The following is an 18882-nucleotide window of genomic DNA, read 5'->3' as shown; positions in this document are numbered from 1 at the left end:
AAATGTGAGCGAATTCAAAATCCACAACAGGAGTGGTGGTTTCCTGTAGATCCCCAGGGGAGGGCGCTGTTCACTGTTGTGCATTACCATTAGCATACCTGGCAATCAATTGGGCAAGCTGATACAGGAGCATCCTATTAAGTGCTTTCCATAAAGAAGGATACTGGCTGTGCTGTTCTTATTAATTACTTGTTTTATTCATAGAGCTGTCAATCATTCTTTAGCTTCTTCTAACTAGATACATGCATGTATAATTATATATTTTATAGCAAGTTAAGACATTCTCCATTGTATTATGCAAGAGGTTCTTCAGCAGCTGAGATCACTGCTGGTTCTGCAGTGCACAGCGTAAGGTTTCTGTACCTGTACATCACGTCTGTGTCATCATTTATCGTCCATTCATCTGTGGAAGCTCGATCCCAGGTCTCTGATCATCTCTGTATTGTGCAGAAGGAATTAGGTGCAGCCTCTCCTCAGCAGATTGGGAGCCATGTGAAGGACTATGATGAATGATTGATGACAAATCACACTGGACTCATCCTTAAGAAACCTGAGAGTAAAGAATCCTCTTCTCTCCAAAAAAAATCAATCTGTCATTTAAGCAGTGAAAGCAGAATTTTTCAAATACTTAAGTAAATATGTTTCCTGCAGCCATAATAACCAGTCCGGCGTTTATATGAAAATCTATCATGTTATCTCAGCATTATTAAGTCTATAACCTCTGTGTATATTATGTACATGAACGCTGACATAAAAAGTAACCTAATATTATCAGCGAGATGGGCTCCCTACAATTGACCTTGGGGAAATTTCAAGCTTATATTCATTCTCACATTACATATCAATAAAGACACACTGCAATATCATAACCCTGCATGTTATTATGGCATTACGTCTAAGGGAAATGTTATTAATTCTGCTACCGGCATATGCTCTTAAAGTTGTCTTCAAAGGTGTTAGAGGTATTTTCTTATTAATGAAAGCAGTATAAAAAATGAGAGTGCGTGCATATATGAGGACAGAATGTAAAACCAGATAAAACTCAGAAAAGAGGGATAAGACTACCTGGTCCAGTAAGGCTGTGTTCACATGCAGCTGTCATGCTACAGCCTTGTGCTTCTGCAGTCTTTTTACTGTTTCCCTGTTAAAAGGAAACTGTATTGTAAAAAATGTGATTAACCTGCATGTATGGGGTTAATCTGCCGATTAATAGGGATTTGAAGCTGCACTGAGACTCCCACTGCCAAGAGGAAAGGATCTTTATTACTCCTGGAAGCGTTCTCTCGGGTGCGGCCGGCGTGGCCTCAGTCAACACTATAGTTTACATGATAGTTTCCCTTTAATCTTGCAGGAAAACAGCAGATTAACCTGCAAAACTGTGCCAACATTATGATCACCCCCGTGGTCTTTCAGGTGAAACATCTGTGTGTCTGCATATTTAAAATGGTCTTCCATTTTCAGGACAATCTAAAATACCTAAAATAACAGAGTAGTGTTACGATACTGGCGTAGGACTGCTGGAATCCAGTGGCCAAAGGAGCACAAGCAGGAACAGCAAGTGGTAGTAGAAGTTCTTGGAGTTAGGAAAGGAGTTGTAGGAAACAATCCGTAGATAGGTGAGAACAGTCTGGGTAAGACAGTCCAGGAGCTGGAGACTGGAACTAAACTAAACAGCTAGACACAATACTCAAGCAATGAGTGAGAGATCCATGTGGCTTTAAGTAAGCCCAAACGGAAAACAAGATGGATCCCACAGGTTCAGAATCTGCCATCTTAGTAAAGGGCAATTACAGAACACAACAGCAGCCTCCGGTGGTAAGCAGTGGGATTGCAGCACAATTATTAAGGTGAACAATAGCAGCCACTAGTGGTCAAACTGTAGAAGGACAACAGGAATCCTGACAAGTAGGTACTCACTGTCTTTTGGACCCTGACGCTGCTCCGGCCTTGATGTTTTGGTGGCAATAGTGATGTCACGGTGACAGCGCATATCACCACTGTGGTCAATCATGTAGCTTGGCAGCTCATGCCATCTACCTCTGCACAGCTACTAAGCTCAGTGATTGGCTATGATTGGCTACGACAGTGATGTATGCTGTTAACATGACATCACTATTGCTGCCAAAACAATGAGACCCGCACAGCAGCGGGAAGCCAATGCTGGATCTACCTGCTCTGATAGTTGTTATAGAGATTTTAGAGCATTTTGAGTCCATTTTCCTAAAAGTGGAAAACCACTTTAAGTGATAATGCAAGGGAACAGTGGAAATCCACAGAGGCACAGGGCAGCGTGTGAACACAGCTCAATAGATTAAAACAACTAGGCAGCTGATATATCCGACGCTAAATATGCAAATATCAAGCACCTCCATGAGAGAAATAAATAATGCAAATATTCTAACAATTACAATGCTCCTTGAACAGAGCCGTGATGGCATGAAGCGGAAATATAATTCTACTTGACTATCACAAAAATCAGCAACCAGAGGCTGCCATTTTTCTATGAAGCGGAAATATAATTCTACTTGACTATCACAAAAATCAGCAACCAGAGGTTGCCATTTTTCTGAACTGTAATGGGCTATCAAAAGAATAAAACATTTAAAAAAAAATACTTACACTCATCTCAACACTTACCTCACTGCTCACCTTTCCAGCCCTATTGCTCCTCAATGTCACCTGTCCAGTTCTAATCACATCTTCTTATTAGGGCTGTGAGTGCTGAAGTCCCCAGGCCTCCTCACACTAGGCCAGGACTTCCGGGTTATGATAAGGTCCGGGATTGTTCTTCATATGTGCGCGCAAGGTCACCAGGAAATTCAGTGCCCATGCCAATGATCAATAGATGCAATGTGATCCAGACGGGTGATGATGAGGAGCTAAGGGGTCAGAGAAGTTAGCGGTGCGGTGAGTATAAGTATTTTTATTATTATTTTATTTTTTACATATTATGTTTATACTTTGGGATTTGGAGAGACTCCAGAGAATAGTAAGGGACATTTAGTTTGCAAAAAATAACTTCTTTGCAATTCAAGTTTCCCAGGAAAATCCACGCAAACAAGCCTTTTCGAATTTTGCCTGATCTGCTAATCCTTACAGGTAACTTGATAATTATTTGTCAATGTCTGTCTTACACTTTTCCTTCTGTTTCCAATTTTCCTTTGCTTTCACTTTCCCCTGGGTCTACCTGTTTAGTCGTATATTATAGGGACTATGGTTATGCTTTTGTAGTGCCTGTGTGCACTGGACATCATTACTAGTGATGAGCGAGCACTAAAATGATCGGGTGCTCGATGCTCGGATCGAGCAAATTGGAATACTTGGGTGCTCGACCCGAGCAACGAGCCCAATGTAAGTCTATGGGAAACTTGAGCATTTTTCAGGCGGCTCCTCTGAGGCATTTGGGCCTAAAAATTGCCCAAATTGATGGGAACAGTGCTCAAATGACATGGGTACAGTATGGGGAAGACCCCTGGAAGCATTTCTGACTCCCAGGTCACTGCTGTCAACAACGTTGTCAGAGGTATTACGCCACTCTTACGGACTCACAATAAAACATACAAAAACGAATCCAAAATGGATTTTCCTGGGAAATATGTTAAGGAACATCCTTTCCAGGGTAATGACTTGTATATAAGGCAAAATAAATAACCAAAACCAAAAATAGTTCTCCACACCTTGGGCTATGTTCACACGTACCATTTTTTATGTGTTTTTGCACTTTTACATTGCTTTCAACCAAGACAAATGCATTCACTGAGAAATGTCATTTTAACATTTTACAACCTTATCTGGCCATGTGGTGTGTGATACATCATCAGACACATGCATACAGTGCTGAAAAGACATGGGAACAGCATGGGGAAGACCCCTGGAAGCATCTCTGATTCCCAGGTCAATGCCTAAAAGTGTGCCCATCATTAGAGATTCTTGACGCATGCGAAGATGCCTCCCGCCATGCACCTGTCATTGCAGACTTGCAACAATCACCGTCCTTGTCCCAGTGCAGCGTTCAGTTGTCCCTACCCCATTCCTTGGAATGCAAATGCAAGTATGCAGCCACCCACCCACCCACAGGCCGCAATACTATACTGCCAAATTTTTGACAGCTGCTTGCACTTGAAATGTGGACTTTTAGGCTCGTGGAGGAGAAAGCTGTCCACAATCTTATGGCAGCGGCGACCGGGTATCTGACGCGCCCCCTGGGCCGCGTGGGGAACCCGGAACCAGACCTTTTTGTAGATGCTGGGGGTTGTAGTCACCGTGGCGGTGACCCGGTCCCGTGGCTTAGGGTGGTCAAACTAAATGGCAGTCTATAAGCTGAATGTCCGACTACGCCACCCGTGGATTGCGGTCAGAGTGTACCGCCGCTGCAGGGCAGACCGCTGAGGCTGGTATTGGGAATGCAGCAGAGGATAGTATAACTCCCCACGGGAGGAGTATAGCCTCAGGGCAGAAAGTAGGGATGTTGGTGGTGATGGTGCGCGGGAGCAGCAGTAACCACACGGAGTCTGTCATGCAAGTCAGGGTCTTTATTGTTGGTGGTATTAAGGGACCCGTCCGGAATACAGGTTAACAATAGAGGCCTGGTCAGACTGAGAGCAACTGGGAAATCTCGCTGGTCAGGGGGAGTTTGTAGGCCTACCGTGCAGACTTCACTCTTTCTTGGCTATCCTGCTGTAGTGTAGTGGTAGCCCACGTCTCTGAGTGTACCGTGTTGTTCTCACCTGTATGACTGGCGACTTGGGCCTTCCGTACTTCTCACCCCTCCAGGGCAGTAGCGGTCCCTCTCGTGTGGCTGAGTCTCTGGGCTTCCTTGGGCCAGAGGACTTGAAGTCCCCTGCGTGGTGGTTTACTGCTGCTGGGCTTATAACCCTCACAGCCTCGGACTCCAGTGTCCGGCTTTCTAAGTCTCTAGTCAGGATGAGCTCTTCTAGCTCCCCTCCTGGCCTCGTGTTCCTCCTCTGCCTACAGGGACTCCTCAGCCTGCTGCTGACCTGTCCCTATCTGCAACTTGTCTGGAACTTGTCTCTGGCTGGTCTCCTGGAACTTGTCCCTCTGGCTGGACTCTGTCTCTGGAATCCCTAACCCCGCCCCAGATCCAGTTTATCAAGGGCAGATTTCTCCCCTCCCTGGACTGAGGCAGGAGGTGCTGCATGCTATTTGTCCCCAACCAGGGAACCTCCCACCTGCTCTCAGACATGACATTGCTGCCACTGTGGCAACCAGACCTCGGGGTGCCACATTCCCCCCTAGTGAAATTTAGTACTCCGGGACTAAACACATTTTGCAAAAATACAACATAACAGAGGATAAGCAATAACACAACAACATATGTACAAGTACATTTAGTTTTTACAGGTCACGGCGCTTCCGTGACCGGGTGTCCATGTCACCCAACAAGGTGAAGTCTTGAACGGTGCGGGGACCCGTCCCCACAAACCCCAAGTTCCTGGCCTTGGGCGTGGCGGCAAGGCTGAAGCTAGCTACTTTGAACGACACAAGGGGGCCACGCCGGACAGGTTTTTCTTCTGTGGCCATCTTCGCAAGAGGGCACCAGGTGCCACTATCTGCATGGTAGTTCCGGTTATTCACTGTCCATAACCTGTTAGTCCATGAACCCTGTCGGGTAACTAGAAAAACATAATTAGCAACCAGACAACAAACGTTAAACATTTGCAATATACAGGTAGATATATACTTGGCATTTAGATTTTCCAGCGAGCGGGCATTTGACCTCTAGTGCTCCTGGTGGACCTACGTAACCCACTGTCTGGTGGTACTCTACTCGGGTCCCCTTTTTCCACCCCCTGTGTACTGGGTGTGCTTGTGTCTGCACTAAAGGTGTTTGCAGATGTTACGGGTAGGTTGGGCAGCTTTCTGCGTACTCTTTGGCTCACCACGGGCATGGCAGGTTCACTACTAGCAGAGGGTTGATTCTCCTGGGCTGCTGGTATGTACTGTTCCGCCTCTGGGGCCACTTGCTCTTCCAACACTACTTGCTCTTCTGCGGGCTCTTGAGGAGTTGGCTGGAGGAAGGTAAGGACGGGTACCACTATGGCGTTGTTGATTTGCATCCAGGACCGGGGAAATTCTCCGAGCACTGTACTGACCATTTCTTCCCTTTCCTCTGCGGGTTGAGAGCTATCTTGGTCTTCATCAGCACTTTGCAGCTGCTCGGGACACCTCTTCAGGTGGTCTCTGGAGACAGTGGCTGTGGTCTCTCCTCCATCCTTACTGATAACACACACCTTTGGGTTTTCATGGCTTGAGGGCAGTACGGTGTACGGGTCTTTCTCCCACTGGTCATCCAACTTGTGGAGCTGTCTCTACCTCTTCAAGACCTGCTCTCCAGGTGCCAGGGGAGCAGCAGGAGCATGCTGGTTGTAATCCCTCTCTTGCCTTTCTCTGGCTTGAGACAGACTTCGCTCCACTCTCTCCTGTACTTTCCGGTACTGCTGCTGTCGTTCTGTGTCCCAGTCTATTTCTGGTGAGGTGTCCTCGGGTGTCAGGACCCCCATCTCCAGGTCAATTGGCAGCTTACCAGGTCTTGCCCTCATTAGGTAAGCCGGGGTGCAGTTGGTAGAACCCACTGGGATATGATTATACAAGTCCACCAGATCCGGCAGTTTCTCAGGCCACAGGCTGCGTTCCTCCAGGGGCAACGTCTTGAGTAGGTCTATTACTACCTGGTTAATTTTCTCACACATCCCGTTGGTTTGGGGGTGGTAAGGAGTTGTCCTTATCTTCCTGCAGCCATACAGGTTGCAGAATTCCTGGAAGACTTCAGCCTTGAACGCTGGACCTTGATCGGTCAACACTTGCTCTGGATACCCGTGGGGGCGGTAGAAATGCTGCTGAAAGGCTCTGGCGGCCGTCTGAGCTGTTAAGTCTTTGACAGGGACCACTACTAGGAACCGGGAGAAGTGATCTGCGATTGTGAGGGCGTAGACGTATCCCGATCTGCTTGGAGCCAGCTTTACATGGTCCAGGGCCACCAGCTCAAGGGGCTGCTTTGTGATGATGGGCTGCAGGGGAGTTTTTCTGGCTGGCGCGGTCCTTCCTCCTTAGGTTGCACGGGCCACAGTCTCTGCACCATCTCTCGATAGCCCCTCTCATGCCTATCCAGAAGAACCGCTCACGCAACAGGAACTCCAGCTTCTTCCATCCAAAGTGCCCTGCTCCATCATGGTATGCTTCTAGGACCATAGCCGCATCCAGCCTTGGGACCACCACCTGCCAGATCAGCTCGTGTGTTCGAGAGTTGACGGTCCTGCGGCACAGCCTCCCCTCGTAGAGAAAAAGCTTGCTCCTCTCCTTCCACAGCTGCTTGGCCTCTTCTGGAGCATCCGGATCAAGGTGGGCATCAGCCTGGGTCAGCATCTCTTTTACCAGGCGGACTGCCGGGTCACTATATTGTGTCTCGGCCCAGCCGTGGTGGGGTAAGGGATTGAACGTAGCAGTAGCAGAGCACCTCTCCTTTATGCAGTGGGAACACTGGGTGACCCCATGACGGTGGAATGTAGGGAGTTCAATTTCTTCCAGTTCTTCTGGATCCTCTCCCCCGTCCTGCAAGTGAGGCATTCTGGACAATGCATCTGCGTTGGCATTTGCTCGCCCTGTCCGGTATTTGATGGTAAATTCATAATTGGACAGCCGGGCCATCAATCTCTGCTCTAGGGCACCAAGTCTTGTAGTGTCCAGGTGTGTCAGCGGGTTGTTGTCCGTGTACACAGTGAACTTAGAAGAAGCCAGGTAATGCTTGAAGGGTTTCTCTCTGTGGGTCTCAGCTTTCTGCTAGCATAAGCAATTACCCGTTCTCTGCCCTGCTGGATCTGGGACAGTACGGCTCCTAGCCCCACGTTACTGGCGTCGGTGTGGAGGATAAAAGGCTGGCCGTAATCAGGGTAGGCCAGGATCTCATCCCCCTTGAGGGCCATCTTCAGCTGGCGGAAAGACTCCTCCTCCAGCTTGTCCCACTTAAAGGGCGGCTTCTGACTTTTAGTCTTTGACTGACCTAACAGGAGGTCCTGCATAGGGGCTGCAATTTTGGTGAACCCAGAGATGAATCTTCAGTAGTAGCCGCACTTCCTTTATGCTGGAGGGTCTTGGCCAGTCCTTAATCACCGTGATCTTGTCAGGGTCTGGGGCTACTCCGTCAGCACTCACCACATGTCCCAGGTACTGTACTTTTGGCTTCAGTAGATGACACTTGGAGGGTTTCACCTTTAGGCCGAAGCTCTGGCAGGCTTCATCAGCACTCCATCAGCCTCTGGAAGGTCCCTGGTGAGTTGCAGAGTCCGAACGGCATACAGTTGAATTCACTGAGACCCATCGTAGAGAAGAAGTTAGCAGATTTTTAATGCAGCCAAAGACTCCTCTATCCTAGGTAACGGGTACGCATCTTTGTGTGTTATTCTGTTGACCTTTCTATAATCTACACACATCCTCATCGTGCCATCTTTCTTTTTTACAAGAACTAGAGGAGCTACAGCTATCCCTGATCACCCCAGCCTCCTTCATTTCTCGCAACATACCCTTGGCATTCTGATAGTGTGCAGGGGGTACAGGCCGGTATCTCTTTTATGGGTGGATGGTCTCCTGTGGGGATTTGGTGTTCTACCCCCTTTACTTGCCCAAAGTCTAGCGAGTGTTTACTAAAGACCCTTTCGTACTCCTGAACCACCCGGTAGACTCCCTGTTTTTGGTGTGAGGGAGTGGAGTCGGTGCCCACATGCAGTTTCTGACACCAGTCCTCCATTTGTTTCTTGGAGCCGTTACCCTCCTCTGGTTGAGATGGAGGCAAGGGTTCCATGGCCTTTACAGAGTTCTGGTTAATGGTGAACAATTTGGCTAGAGTGGCATACCGGGGCAAGTGTACTTCTCTTTCCCCAATATTTAGGATGCGGACTGGTACCCTCCCATGGCGGACATTAACCACCCCCCGTGCTGTCAAAATGGTGGGCCTACTGTCTGAGTAAATGGGTTCTACCATAGCTTGATAGTCTCTACCTCTTAACCCGATTGCAGACCGGCACCAGATCATCATTTCACTTTTTGGGGGCATGGCGATAGGGAATGGGTCACTCATCCTAACGCTTCCAATCTCACCACCAGACAGTTCTACCTGTTGCCGCTTCATCAGGGCCCTGATCTCCTTTTGTAAGACACACTGCTGGCTGGAGCTGGCATTCATTGCGACCTGCTGTAATATAACAATTATCTCTGAAAGACAATTTTCAATTACGTTAGTACCCAAGGTTATTTTAGGGTGACTTTCACGACGGTCAAAGTCCACAATAATCAGTCCTTGCGCCGGCAGTTCGACTTTACCAATTTTGATGGTCACCTCCTTGAACCCCACCTGCGGCATGGGCTGACCATTGCTGGCGATGATGCTCAAGTCATTATCTGGGAAGCGGGTAATATCCGTGTCATCCCAGTACCGCTTGAAAAGTACATAGGGGATGGTGGTTACCTGTGACCCGGTGTCCAACAGTGCACTCATGGGAATGCCATCCAGTACAACAGGCAAGACCGGTCGTCCCCCCACATACTTGTCACGCCAGTTTGACGGGCCTGATGATCTTACACCTAGGGGTTGGCCCTCTGCCCCAGGTTGGGCCCGTTTAAATTACAGTACCTCGCAATATGTCCTGGCTGACTGCAGCGGCGGCAGATGGGTTGTCCATCCTGGTCGTAGCGGTTCATTGGCTTCCCTCTGGACGGTGGGATCCTCTTCTGTCGGCGCCACGGGATGTCCTCCGGACTGGTAGCCAGCTGGATCTTTCCTGGAGAGGATACCTGCAATGACTGCACAGTCCTGGTTAGTGCGGCAATGCTTTTAGTCAGTTCTTGGACCTGATGGTGCAGGTCTGTAGACGGGGTACTATTCTGTGCGTTGGCTCCTGCAGATTCTGTAGACTGGGGCGCCGCCTCTTGGTGATAAGTGATAGCAGGGCGCCTGGAGGCCGCAACGCCACCGGGTGCGGGTTCTCAGAGTACCCGGATGGCTCTGTCCTTAAACTGTGCAAAGTCTAACTCAGGGTTCTGCAGGGCCATCAGGCTTAACTTGGTTCGGTGGGCGTTGGACAGCAGACCCTCAATGAATTGTTCAGTCAGCAGTTCATCTGCATTCCTCACACTGTCAGGGTCTGCCTGCTTGATGGCTCTCAGGGCCTCTTGCAAATTCAAAGCATAGCCTCTTATACTGTCTTGGGCCCGCAGCTTGCACCCATAAAATCTCATTTTGATCTCTGCTGAGGTGCGGGTATCAAAAGTGTCCTTTAGACGGGCCAAAATCTCCTTCACGGTCCCCTTGTCCCTGACTGACCAGGACTTTACTTCTCGTTGGGCCACGCCGGTTAACTGGCCTATCAGTATGGTCACTTTTTGTTTCTCCATCAGGGGGTACACCTTGAATAGGCTATATAGTCTCTCCTTAAAGTCGCTCAGAGTATGCGACTTCCCTGAGTACTAGGGCAACCAGGCCGCTCCGGGGATATAAGGCATCGTGAACGGCATTACTGCGGCAGCAGCCGCGCTGGCGGTGACAGTTCCCTCCGCTTCCGTCATCCTCTTCCCCCCTAGTCAACCGTGGCCTACCTTCCGTTGCTTTTCTTTTGTAGGCCGCGGCTCCGCAGACGATCGTTGGGGTTGAGGACTAGAGATGAGCGTTGTTCGACTCGAACTGTTCGCCAATCTCAAATTCGAGCTGTTTTGGGCGGTGTTCGAGCCGTTCGGCGAACACGAACGATTTGAGAAAAATTCGGCTGTTCGAGGTTATGTTCGATAACTGTTCGTGCACCAAAATCATAACTGGATTTTTTCTCAGTAATGATGAAAATTAATGTTAATACGCAGTTTGAGTGTACAGCGGGGTGGGGGGAGGGGCAGGGGATGGATCTCTGCAGGAATAATGAAGATCTCCATTTTTTTTTCTCTTTCCCGCATTTACAGTGGGGAGGTGCAATCTGTCAGCCTATCAGCAGTGCACACACGGAGCGAAGTGCTTTTTTTCACACAAGCAAGGGCATGTGTCATTGGCAGTGTATGTCACATGTCCTTGCCCTATAAGACCAAGCCATTTTCCCCGTCGCCACCATTTTCTCACTGCTGCAGCTGCGTGTTAGACGGCACCGCTGTTGCTGTGTGCGCTATACCTTGTTAATTTCAAGCCAATTTTCGCACAAATCTACAGATAGCTTGGGAGTAGGGAATAGTTGTGATTGCAGTCCTTTTAAGGACTAGGTTACAGCATTTCCTACGACTTTTATCAGGCAGGTCTGTGCTCTTAAATAGATAGATTGTGGGAGTAAAGACTAATTGTAATTGCAGTCCTTTTCAGGACTAGGTTACATCAGATCCTATCAGTTTTTGCCAGGCAGGTCTGTGCCAGTGCTGTGCAAGTTTTTTTTCACAGCATTTGGCTGAATCTAGCAAAGCTAATCCTTTTTGGCCTATTGCAGAGTGTGTTAGTCAGTGGAGTAGCCTATCTGTGTTGCAAGATATACCACCTGTGTATAGAATACCAATTTTTTTACTGCACCTAGTGAAGTAAAATCTTTTGGGCATAGCATCATTCTATTAGTCCATCTATACTGACCTCCATCAGGTTGCAAATTGAATAGAATTTTTTTCTGCATCTAGCTCTGAAAAAATATTTGGGCTTCTAGCAGTGTGTGGGACTTGTTCTATTAGTCCATCTATACTGACCTCCATCAGGTTGCAAACTGAATATAATTTTTTTCTGCAGCTAGCTCTGAAAAAATATTTGGCCTTCTAGCAGTGTGTGGGACTTGTTCTATTAGTCCATCTATACTGACCTCAATCACGCTGCAAATTCAAAATAATTTTTTATCTGCATCTAGCTCTGAAAAAATATTTGGCCTTCTAGCAGTGTGTGGGACTTTCTCTATTAGTCCATCTATACTGACCTCCATCAGGTTGCAAATTAAAAATAATTTTTATCTGCATCTACCTCTGAAAAAATATTTGGGCTTCTAGCTGTGTGTGGGACTTGTTCTATTAGTCCATCTATACTGACCTCCATCAGGTTGCAAACTGAATATAATTTTTTTCTGCATCTAGCTCTGAAAAAATATTTGGCCTTCTAGCAGTGTGTGGGACTTTCTCTATTAGTCCATCTATACTGACCACCATCAGGTTGCAAATTAAAAATAATTTTTATCTGCATCTAGCTCTGAAAAAATATTTGGCCTTCTAGCAGTGTGTGGGACTTTCTCTATTAGTCCATCTATACTGACCTCCATCAGGTTGCAAATTCAAAATAATTTTTTGTCTGCATCTAGCTCTGAAAAAATATTTGGCCTTCTAGCAGTGTGTGGGACTTTCTCTATTAGTCCATCTATACTGACCTCCATCAGGCTGCAAATTAAAAATAATTTTTATCTGCATCTACCTCTGAAAAAATATTTGGCCTTCTAGCTGTGTGTGGGACTTGTTCTATTAGTCCATCTATACTGACCTCCATCAGGTTGCAAACTGAATATAATTTTTTTCTGCATCTAGCTCTGAAAAAATATTTGGCCTTCTAGCAGTGTGTGGGACTTTCTCTATTAGGCCATCTATACTGACCTCCATCAGGTTGCAAATTAAAAATAATTTTTATCTGCATCTAGCTCTGAAAAAATATTTGGCCTTCTAGCAGTGTGTGGGACTTTCTCTATTAGTCCATCTATACTGACCTCCATCAGGTTGCAAATTAAAAATATTTTTTTGTCTGCATCTAGCTCTGAAAAAATATTTGGCCTTCTAGCAGTGTGTGGGACTTTCTCTATTAGTCCATCTATACTGACCTCCATCAGGTTGCAAATTCAAAATAATTTTTTGTCTGCATCTAGCTCTGAAAAAATATTTGGCCTTCTAGCAGTGTGTGGGACTTTCTCTATTAGTCCATCTATACTGACCTCCACCAGGCTGCAAATTAAAAATAATTTTTATCTGCATCTACCTCTGAAAAAATATTTGGCCTTCTAGCTGTGTGTGGGACTTGTTCTATTAGTCCATCTATACTGACCTCCATCAGGTTGCAAACTGAATATATTTTTTTTTCTGCATCTAGCTCTGGAAAAATATTTGGCCTTCTAGCAGTATGGGGGACTTTCTCTATTAGTCCATCTATACTGACCTCCATCAGGTTGCAAATTAAAAATAATTTATATCTGCATCTAGCTCTGAAAAAATATTTGGCCTTCTAGCAGTGTGTGGGACTTTCTCTATTAGTCCATCTATACTGACCTCCATCAGGTTGCAAATTAAAAATAATTTTTTGTCTGCATCTAGCTCTGAAAAAATATTTGGCCTTCTAGCAGTGTGTGGGACTTTCTCTATTAGTCCATCTATACTGACCTCCATCAGGTTGCAAATTCAAAATAATTTTTTGTCTGCATCTAGCTCTGAAAAAATATTTGGCCTTCTAGCAGTGTGTGGGACTTTCTCTATTAGTCCATCTATACTGACCTCCATCAGGCTGCAAATTAAAAATAATTTTTATCTGCATCTACCTCTGAAAAAATATTTGGCCTTCTAGCTGTGTGTGGGACTTGTTCTATTAGTCCATCTATACTGACCTCCATCAGGTTGCAAACTGAATATAATTTTTTTCTGCATCTACCTCTGAAAAAATATTTGGGCTTCTAGCTGTGTGTGGGACTTGTTCTATTAGTCCATCTATACTGACCTCCATCAGGTTGCAAATTGAATATAATTTTTTTCTGCATCTAACCCAGCCAATAGTTTTGGCCTAATACCACAGTTTGGCCACTCAGCTCTGCTCGGTTCCCATCCATTGATTTTTTGTGCAAACAACTCCAGAGTTGGGAATTAGTTAACCACCAAAATGAGTGGAAAAAGGCCTGCTGCTGGTGGAAAGGGGAATAGGCGTGTTGGGAAGGGGAAAAAAGGTTGTGTCCGTGGGGTAGGTGTTAAAGCAACAGTAACATCTGCAGAAGAAAGACCATCTTCCAGCCAAACTAAAATGTCTACTTCTTTTAGCGGACAATGTGATAAGATCCCTTTCTTACGGCCATGCCAATCGCTACAAATTCCAGATGAGGCACAAAAACAGCAGGTGCTTCAACGGATATCAAGTGCTCCTTTAAGTGGGCTCTCCTCCACATCAACTTCAACATCACAAATACTCCAGTCCTCAAAGGTGTCACCCCAATCGCACTTGCTTCCTCACACCTCCCAAATCTCCAGCTGCCCGTCTGAGTATGAGGTAGAACAGATGGTTGAGTCTGCAGAGCTGTTTACTCCTACTATAGCCTGGGAATCAGAGGTCGACTCCAGCGCTTCTGTGAATCCAGACGAGGAAATGATCTGCACTGATGCCCAGAATCTTTATGAGTCGGATCCAGGACCAGACGCAGAAGGTTCTGACCATAATGTAGACCCTCATTCCCAAACTGTAACTCCTGTTGGTGGAGACAATGAGGAAGACGATGATGAGACTCAAATACCTGATTGGAGCGACAACTTTAGTTTTTTGTCAGGGCAGGAACAGGTTGGCTCTGAGGACGACGGGTGTGATAACGCACAGGGTGATGATGATGAGGTTGGAGATCCCACTTACTGTCAACCCACAGTTAGCCAAGAGATGAGGTCAGCAGAGGAGGTGGAGGAAGATGCTAGTGACGACGAGGTCAGGTTGCGCCTTCCTGGACAGAGACGTAGTACTGGAAGCACGTCAACAACTGCATCCTCAAACACAACTCTGCCTCTCACCACAAGTCGTGGTGGCTCTTCAGGTCGCATGGGTGCTAAGCCTTGCATAGCCTGGGCATTTTTTCAGATCGATAAAGATGACCCAACTCGTGTTATCTGTAACATTTGTCAGCAAAAGCTAAGTAGAGGCCAAAAAATACATAGTTTGAGTACTTCATGCATGAACCGGCACATGGACATGAAGCATAAGTTGCAGTGGGAAGCTCAGTGTGCTACAATGTGGCCTAGCCGGCCGGGCCACCCACCGTCTGCCATATCTTGTGCATCCGCGGCCTCTTCATCCTCTGTGACTGGGGGGACAGCAGTCACACCTGTTTTGGGGCGCAGACCTGCCACCTCTTTACCCGCAACAGCCAGCGTGATTGGCAAGTCATCATTTTCTTTGGAGGTGGTAACACCAGCTGGTGTTGAGCGCTGTCCGACATCGATAGCACCACCTTTGGATCAAGGCAACCTAACATGTCCGCCTGCATCTTCCTCACAGACCGGCAGTTTGCCGGGGACAACCTTATCAACCCCGTCTAAGCACAATAGCCAGCCCTCGGTCCGTCAGATGTGGACAAGTAAAAGACCATTTCCTACTAGCCATGAGAAAGCTAAGAGGTTGAATTTCACCATCTGCAAGATTTGGCTACAGAAATGCTGCCTTTCCGCCTGATGGACACAGAGGATTTTTGAGACCTTATGTCCGTCGCAGTGCCCCAGTACCAGATGCCCAGTCGGCACTACTTCTCAAAGAAAGGTGTGCCTGCGCTCCACCAGCATGTCACACACAACATCACCGCTTCTTTGAGAAACTCTGTGTGTGACAGGGTGCATTTCACCACAGACACTTGGACGAGTAGGCATGGACAGGGGCGTTACATGTCGCTGACTGGGCACTGGGTAACTATGGTGACAGCAGGACAAGGGGCTGCTGTCCAAGTCTTGCCGTCCCCACGAGTTGTGCGTCAATCCTCTTTATGTCAAAGTTCCTCCACTGCTTCTGCCTCCTCAACCTCCTCTCAGTCTTCCACCTGCACCCAAAGCCTGTCTGGTCATGCCACAAGCTTTCTAACTGCGCAGAAGGGATGCTGCACACCTCCTTACTATGCTGGCAGTAGGGCTCAACGTCATCAGGCGGTTTTTACTTTGAAATGTCTGGGAAATGTGAGTCACACAGCTGAGGAGTTGTGGTCCGCTCTGGAGAACCAATTTCATGAATGGTTGTCTCCACTGGACCTGAAACCAGGGAAGGCCGTGTGCGACAATGCTGCAAACCTGGGTGCGGCCCTTCGCCGGGGCAATGTCACACACGTGCCTTATATGGCTCACGTGTTGAACCTGGTTGTCCATCAATTTTTAGCCCACTATCCCGGACTAGATGGCCTTCTGCAGAGGGCACGGTCGCTGTGTGCTCACTTCCGCCGTTCGCATCCCGCAGCTCAGCGACTTACATCTCTACAGAAGTCGTTGGGCCTGCCACTTCACCGGCTAAAATGCGATGTGCCTACCCAGTGGAATTCAACTCTGCACATGTTGCAGCGACTGTGGCAGCACCGACAAGCCCTGGTGCAATACGTTCTGACGTATAGCCTGGGCCAACGAGATCCAAAGGTGGGGCAAATCACGCTGGAGGAGTGGTCTCAGATCAGGGACCTATGCACCCTTCTGCACAGTTTTGAAATGGCGACGAAGATGTTTAGTGCTGACGATGCCATTATCAGCATGACTATTCCGGTGATTTACATGCTGGAGCACATGTTAAACAGAATTCGGAGTCAGGTGGTGGCACAAGAGGAGGTGGAGGAAGTAGAGGAGGAGGAGTTGTATGCGGAAGGGCTGACATCTGCAAGGTCCGAACGGTCGGCAGCACAAAGGCGGCAGGCATGTGAGGGTGGGGGAGATGGTTTTACCAGGGCGCATGGTAGCAGCCAAACTAGTGAGGAAGGTGCAGGAGCCCAGGAAGAAGTGGTGGACGAACTGATGGGAGACTCATCATATGAGGGAGACCTTGATCACATTTCTGTTGTGCGAGGTTGGGGGGAGAGGACAGAGGAAGGAAGCATGATTGTTAAATCGCCACCAACACAACAGGGACTTGGTGCTCCAGGATGCGCAACACACATGAGTGCCTTCTTGCTGCACTACCTGCAACATGACCCTCGAATTGTGAGAATTAGAAATAATCCTGACTACTGGGTTGCCACACTGTTAGATCCCCGGTACAAAAGTAAATTTGCAGAAATTATTCCTGCCATAGAAAGGGATGCACGCATGCAGGAGTATCAGCAGAGACTGTTGCAGAATCTTACATGTGCTTTTCCACAAAACACCAGTGGTGCACGTAGTGAATCTCACAGTTCCAACTTGCCAACCGTGGGACCGTCAAGTGTTCAGCACTCAAACCGTAACAGAACCACAGTATCTGCTGGTAACATCAATTTTGCGGAATCATTTCACCACTTTTTTAGCCCATCCTTTGCAAGGCCACAGGAGACAAGAAGTCTGACACATAGTCAACGCCTAGAGACGATGGTACAGGAGTATCTCCAAGTAAACATTGAAGCCATGACTGTGTCACTGGACCCTTGCTCTTTTTGGGCTTCCAATCTGGATAAATGGCCGGAGCTAGCTACTTACGCCTTGGAGATCTTGTCATGCCCCGCAGCCAGCGTTCTGTCTGAACGTGTGTTCAGCGCTGCTGGTGGTGTGCTGACAGATAAGCGCACGCGGCTCTCCACTGATAATGTAGACAGACTCACGTTCATAAAGATGAACAAATCATGGATCCGAAACGACTTTTCTACCCCTGTGTCATCCTGGGGAGAGTAAAAGCTTGATGATTGGTTAAAATCAACCTACCAACCGTTTTAAGCTTTCAAATTACTAATCATGTTTATCTGTATCTTGGCTGGAAAATAATTTGGGCTTTGTAGCAGTGTGCAGCACTGATTCTATTAGGCCATCTATAATAAGCTCCACCAGATTTAAAATTACTAATCATGTTTATCTGTATCTTGACTGGAAAATAATTTGAGCTTTGTAGCAGTGTGCAGCACTGATCCTATTAGGCCATCTATACTAAGCTCCACCAGATTTAAAATTAATAATAATTTTTAGCTGCATCTAGCCCGGAAAATAATTTTGGGGCTCCGAGATGCGCAAGACACATAAGTGCCTTCTTGCTGCACTACCTGCAACATGACCCTCATATTGTCAGAATTCGAAGTAATCATGACTACTGGGTTGCCACACTCTTAGATCCCCCAAACTTTTCGATCAACCTTTTCATTTTAATAAAGACCAAAAAAATTGTCATTTTTGAAATTATAAGCATTAGCAGGTTATTAGAAACTGAAATCAAACAGTTTTCAACTCAAAACTTTATTCTAGGTGATGTTACATTTTCTCCTTGTTCGAAAGGAGCTTCTGAACTCTCTCGTCCATTGAATTTGTCAGGTTTTGGATGGTTTCTGCTTCAATTGTTTTGCATGAGGACAGAATACCCTCCCAGAGCTGTTGCTTAGATGTGAACTGCCTCCCGCCATCATAGACACACCTTTTGATGATGCTCCAGAGGTTCTGAATGGGGTAGAGGTCAGGGGAGCATGGGGGTCACACCATAAGTTTGTCCCCTTTTATGCCCATATCAGCCAGAGATGCAGATGTTTTATGTGCAGCATGAGATGGTGCATTATCATGCAAAAAAATGATCTTGCTGTGAAATACACGGTTCTTCTTCTTGAACCATGGCAGGAAGTGCTGTTTGAGAAAATCCACATACATTATGGAGTTCATCTTTAGCGCCTTCAGGGATCCTAAAGGGGCCGACAATCTCTCTCCCCATGATTCCAGCCCAAAACATTACTCCACCTCCTCCTTGTTGGCGCTGTAGCCGTGTTTGCGTGGGGTGTCCATCAACCAGCCATCCTCCACTCCATCCATCTGGACCATCGAGCGCTGCACGTCACTCATCCGTGAACAAAACAGTTTTGAAATCAGTCTTCATGTAATGTTTGGCCCACTGGAGACGTTTCTGCTTGTGTGAAGTGGATAGAGGAGGTCGACAGGATGGCGTATGCACAGCTGCAAACCTCTGAAGGACCCTGCATCTTGTTGTTCGGGGGACGTTGGAGGCACCAGCAGCTTCAA

The sequence above is a fragment of the Phyllobates terribilis genome, unplaced genomic scaffold (genome assembly GCF_046119375.1).
Source record: "Phyllobates terribilis strain yellow unplaced genomic scaffold, ASM4611937v1 Scaffold_1__5_contigs__length_1240528914, whole genome shotgun sequence".
Lineage (NCBI taxonomy): Eukaryota > Metazoa > Chordata > Amphibia > Anura > Dendrobatidae > Phyllobates > Phyllobates terribilis.
Note: the sequence above shows the minus strand (reverse complement) of the source record.